The following is a 6,072-nucleotide window of genomic DNA, read 5'->3' as shown; positions in this document are numbered from 1 at the left end:
TATGCTAATTAGACTGGTGCACGATAGATCGTGCACACCTTTCCCTTTTGTTTTCTATGGGAGACTGCTGCGCTGCTGCTGCTGATGACTCAGCTTCCTGTTTGCTTCACACAAATAGAAGATAATAGGAGAGAGGAGGCTGCTGGGAACTTCCTGTGCTGGCTGGAAGCTCATTAGCATATTAATAAAAACAGACTTATTCAGACACCACTGAAGCAATTTACATACTAAAGGTAGGTGTGGAATAGACTTTCTAAAGGCTATGTAAGGATGTGTTTAGATAAAAATGACTTTTCCCAGTGATAGAGCCCCTTTAAAAACCACAGCATTTCCCACTTTGTACGAACTGTAAAACACTGTGGTTTTTGCTGGGATTTATGCCACATTAGGCTTCAACTGTGGGAATGTTTGGGATGCTATGAGCTTTGGAGTGTTTATTAACATTATGGGGGTACACTAGAGAGATGTAGAATGTTTGTGTGGGAGGTGTACAGGAAATATATGGATATTGGTCAAATAATTGCTAGAATTGCAGAGTAGACTTAGGGCTCGTTCACATCTGCGGCCCGGTCTCCGTTTTGCAGGTTTCCATTACCTGCCTGAAACTGGACAGGAGACGGAAACCTGCAGTAATTTTTCAAACCCGTTCATTTGAATAGGTTTGGAAAGTGTCCGGCCGTGATAGTCTGTGAACGTTTTGTGCTCTCCATGGCGAAACCTTTTTTTTTTTTTAACCGTACACAAAGTTGGACATGCAGGACTTTGTGTCTGGTAAAAAAAAACCAAAAAAAACAAAACGGTTTTGCCGCGTAGAGCACAAAATGCTCACTGCCTGACACTGTCTGCCAGGTTTCCATCTTCTGTCGGCAGAAGACGGAAACCTGAAAACGGAGATTGGGCGCGGGTGTGAACCCAGCGTTAAGGAGGACCTTTCAGTAGCAGTGTGAGAGTGCATGGGAGAGACACGGAGAACAATGACATGCTTATTAGTAATGTGGGGCTACCCTGGAGGGACAAGGAGGATAATTGTAAGTGTGTTAGTAATGTGGGAGTAAACTGGATGGACGTGGGGGATAATTTTAAGTTTGTTAGTATTGTGGGGGTACACTGGAGGGATATGGGGGATAGTGGAATGCTTATTATGCTTAATAGTAATATAGGGGTACATTGGAGGGACATAGGGAATAGTGAGATACTTGTTAGTATTGTGGGGGTACACTGGAGGAACATAGGGGATAGTGGGATGCTTGATAGTAATATAGGGGTACACTGGAGGGACAAAATAGTTGGTACCCCATTTTTAATGAAAGAAAAACCCCATAATGGTCACAGAAATAACTTGAATCTGAGAAAAAATAATACAAATTCTATGAAAATGAACAATTGAAAGTCAGACATTGCTTTTCAACCATGCTTCAACAGAAGGTTTTGGTTTTTTTTTAAAAATAAAACTCGTGAAACAGGCCTGGACAGAACGAAAGATTATGAAGATAATCTGTTTTCCCTTAGCCCAAACAGCGGCACAACATGGGGTTTTCCTGCCCCTGTGTACTGTTTAGGACAGGTGGAATAAGTTTACTTAACTAACAAACAACCTCCCCCTCCCCTATATTAGGTCAGAGAGACCTCTCCCCCCCCCGTGTTAGTCACAAGAATAATTCATCTTCCTTACAGACAGTAAATCTGCATAAAAGGGAGGGAGACTTGTGCCGCTGTTTGGGCTAAGGGAAAACAGATTATCTTCATAATCTTTCGTTCCCCCTACGCCAAACAGCGGCACAACATGGGGATCTAGCAAGAAATATCCCACTAGGGAGGGAAACTCTGAGAGGCTGAAGCCAAAATGGTACGGCCAAAGGCCACTGCATTGGAGGTGCGCCAGTCAAGCCTATAATGCTTAGCAAACGTCAGGTGCGAGCTCCAGGAAGCTGCACTACATATTTGGTCCACCGAGAGGGACTGCCTTTCTGCGCAGGAGGCAGATACGGCCCTGGTAGTGTGGGCCCGCAGACACTCTGGAACGGGCAGGTCTTGGGTCTGTAAGGACCCAATAATGGCTTCCTTTATCCACTTTGACAGGGTGACTTTGGAGGCCTTGTTACCCTTATTGTGACCAAATACGTTTATGAGTAAATTCTCTGATTTACGAAAGGGGCTTGTCCGCTCCAAGTATATACGCAAGGCCCTCACCAGGTCCAAGCTATGCAACTTCTCCTCCTGTTCTGAAGTAGGGGAAGGAAAGAAGGAGGGTAGAGATATCACCTGGTTGATGTTCTCAGGAGTGGGAACCTTGGGTAGGAACCCACGGACAAACCGCAGTTGCACCCTGTCAGAAAAAAATTGAATATAAGGCTCAGAAGCTGATAGAGCCTGTAACTCTCCAACCCCTTTGGCGGATGTTATAGCCAATAAAAATGTTACCTTAAGTGTGAGGTATCTTAAGTCTACCTCAGACAAGGGTTCAAAGGGTGGTTCACACAGTCCTTGAAGCACCGAAGCTAAGTCCCACTGCGGGACTGGCGGTTGCACTGGAGGGCGGAGCCTAGAGGCCCCTTTCAAAAACTGTTTGACCAGAGGATTTTGAGACAATCGAGCCCCTAAGTGAGCAGACAGTGCCGAAACATGCACCTTTAGGGTGGCCGGAGTTAATCCCTTGTCCAGGCCACCTTGCAGAAATTCCAGGATTGTTTCAACAGCCGACTTGTCGGCCTGATTCTCTGTGCACCATTCCTGATAGATCCGTGCAATTCTCTGGTAGCTGCGGTTAGTAGAGTCTGCTCTTGAACTGGCCAGTGTCCTTAGGACGGCCTGGGATAATCCTCTGTCTCCACAAACGGTGCGGTTAACCTCCAGGCAGTGAGGTTGAACCTCTCCAGGTCCTGGCAGAGCTGACCATTCAGAGTTACCAGGTTGTGGACTCGTGGAAGCCTCCAGTAGGTCCCTCGACTCATTGACATGAGGTGGGTAAACCATGCCCTTTTTGGCCAGAATGGCATGATCACTATTGCCGATGTCTGGTCCTGCCTGAGCTTCGCCAATACCTTCGGAATCATTGGAATTGGAGGAAAAACGTAAACTAGTTTGAACCTCCATGGTATTGACAGGGCATCTATTGCCAAGGAATTGTCCTCCCAGTAGAGGGAACAAAATATCTCTACCTTGGCATTGTATTGGGTGGCCATCAGGTCCACCTCGGGGAGACCCCATCTCCGTGTAAGATGCTGAAATATGCCTGGATCCAGCGACCATTCGCCTCTCGTCGCTATGCCTCTGCTCAGCTGATCCGCTAGGACGTTGAGTTGTCCTCTGATGTGTACCGCCGACAATTGGGATATGTTGTCTTCTGCCCAGGTGAAAATGCGGTCTGTCACCTCCATGAGTGAGGGGGATCTGGTTCCCCCTTGTTTGTTGACATAATGAACCGCTGTCAGGTTGTCTGATCTTACTCTCACCACTGCTCCCTTTAGATAAGGGGAAAAGGCCAAGAGGGCGCGGTATATTGCCATCAGCTCGCGCCAGTTGGAGGAGCGGGTCTTCTCCAGTTGGCTCCAGGTACCTTGGGCTAGGGTCTCCCCCAGATGCGCTCCCCAGCCCGAGAGGGAGGCATCTGTGGTCAACAGGGTCCAGGAAGTCTGGGCCGTGGACCTCCCGTCTTTGAGTTGGGACCACCATCTTAGTGATCGACGGGCCCTAATGGTTAACTGGATAGGCTTCTGCAGTCCTCTGGGACTGTGGTTCTATTCTCTCAGGATCTCGGTTTGAAGAGGGCGCATATGCCATAATGCCCAGGGAACTGCCTCGATGGTCGCGGACATTAGCCCCAGGACCTTCATTGCTGTCCTTATTGTAACCTTCCGGGTGCGGGAAAGGTGTAGTACCGCCAGACCGATCTTCTCCTTGCGCGGAGAGGGCAGGGAGATCATCATACTGAGAGAATCCAGACTGAAACCCAGGAATTGCACCCGGGTGGAAGGAACCAGAACTGACTTCTGCCAGTTCACCAGCCAGCCCAGCTCGGTTAGGAAAGCCACGGTGATACTCAACTGTGTGGCGAGAGTCTCCTTTGACTGGGCTTTCAGGAGCCAGTCGTCCAGATAAGGGACAATGAATATCCCTTGGAGACGCAGGGCGGCTACGACCGGGGCCACCACCTTGGTGAAGGTGTGGGGGGCCGATGATATACCGAATGGGAGAGCTTTGAACTGGAAATGACAGTTTCCCGCCTAGGCGGACGGCAATCCTTAGGTACCTTCTGTGTGGGGCAAATATAGGTACATGGAGATAAGCGTCCCTTAGATCTAGGGTGACAAAAAAATCTCCTGGCTGCAGAAAGGGAAGGACCGACTTGATGGTCTCCATGCGGAACCGGACTCTGCAGATATACTGATTTAGGTATCTGAGATCTATGATCATACGCCAACCTCCAGACGCTTTTGGGACTAGAAACACTGGGGAGTAGACTCCCAGCCTCCGTTCTTCCATAGGTACCGGTTCCAATGCAGCCTTGTCCACATACTCTTGTATGGACTCCTCCAGATGAAGTTGTTTGGTGCCCTGAAGAGGGCGGGTCCTGACGTACTTGTCTGGAGGTGGAGAAGCGAAGCTGATCTTGTAGCCGCTGTGTATAATGTCGAGGACCCATGGGTCCCTGATATGTCGGGACCACTCTGAGGCGAAAGCGGAACGGCGACCCCCTACTGTCGCGGGAGCGTGGTGGGGAGGGCCGAGATAGTCATATGCCTCTTTTCGCCTCCTGGGAGGCGCCCCGACCTCCTCCTCTGGGTTGACCTCCTGAGCGCCTTTGAAAGCGACCTCTCGATGTTCCCCTTGAAGGGCGGTAGGTCCGAAAGGAGCGCTGGCCCCTTCCGCCAGACTGGGGGAGGCACTTGCCCTTGGAGTCTGCCAACCCCTCCATTATTCTGTCCAGCTCTCTCCCAAACAATCTTCCGGCCTCAAAGGGGAGACTGCAGAGGGTAAATTTAGAGGCGTTGTCCGCCCGCCATGGTTTGAGCCATAAAGGCCGTCTCGCGGCCGTAGATAAGGCCATGGCTCTGGAGGCCAATTTAGACTGATAGAAGACGGCCTCGGCAAGATAATCCACCATAAGATTGATGTCCGCTATGGACTCCAGCAGCTCGTCCCTGTGGGTTCCTGCATCTGTTTCCCTTTGCAGGTTAGCCAAATCGGACTGGAGCTTGGTCACCACTTCTCCTGCCGCGATGCTCACAGAGGCCTGCGCCGAAGAGGCGGCATAGATTCTCCTCAGGGATCCCTCCGTCCTCCGGTCCATGGGGTCCTGGAGATTAGACCCGTCTTCCGCAGGGAGAACCGTACGTTTAGACAGTTTGGCGACCGCCATGTCTACCTTAGGTGGAGGTCCCCAAGAGCTCAGCTGATCTTCAGCAATGGGAAATAGGCCTCTAAATCTCCTGGAGGCATTGAATGCCCTCTCAGGCTTCCTCCATTCAGTCTCCATCCTCTTTATCACCTCCGGAGACGCCTTGAAGGATCTAAGAGATCCGGAAGGGCCCTCGCCCGATTCGGCATCTGGGTCCTTGGCCCTGACCACTTTCAGGAGCTTGGGAATCTTCTCCAGTGGACCTCCAAGGACGGAAGGGACAGCTGCGGAGATTCCAGTCGTGGTCTCTTGCCTAACTGGGAAATGGAGGTCTCCAGTTTCTTCATAGACTCTCCGACAAACTCCTTCACCCATCCTACGACATCACGCAGTGAGGTCTCTTCTGAGGGGGGGCCTCTGCACCCACGGCAGCACTGATAGGCGTACCCATCGGGCAGCAGAATACTGCATTTTAAACATGCCAGGTGCAGGCGCTTCGCCGTGGACTTTCTCGGCGGGATATCCCGAGGAGGAAGAAGACATCTAGCAAGGCAAGAGACAGAGTTAAAACCTGTGCTGGAAACTCACCCTTACTTAAGGCTATTCCGACATGTCAGCTAGAAAAAAAAGTGTTTAAATGATAGGATCCCTTTAACTTAATATTTTGTTGCACAACCTTTTGAGGCAATCACTGCAACCAAACAATTCCTGTAACTGTCAATGAGGCTTCTGCA

This window comes from Leptodactylus fuscus, chromosome 2 (genome assembly GCF_031893055.1).
Source record: "Leptodactylus fuscus isolate aLepFus1 chromosome 2, aLepFus1.hap2, whole genome shotgun sequence".
Lineage (NCBI taxonomy): Eukaryota > Metazoa > Chordata > Amphibia > Anura > Leptodactylidae > Leptodactylus > Leptodactylus fuscus.
This window is presented reverse-complemented; position numbering follows the sequence as displayed.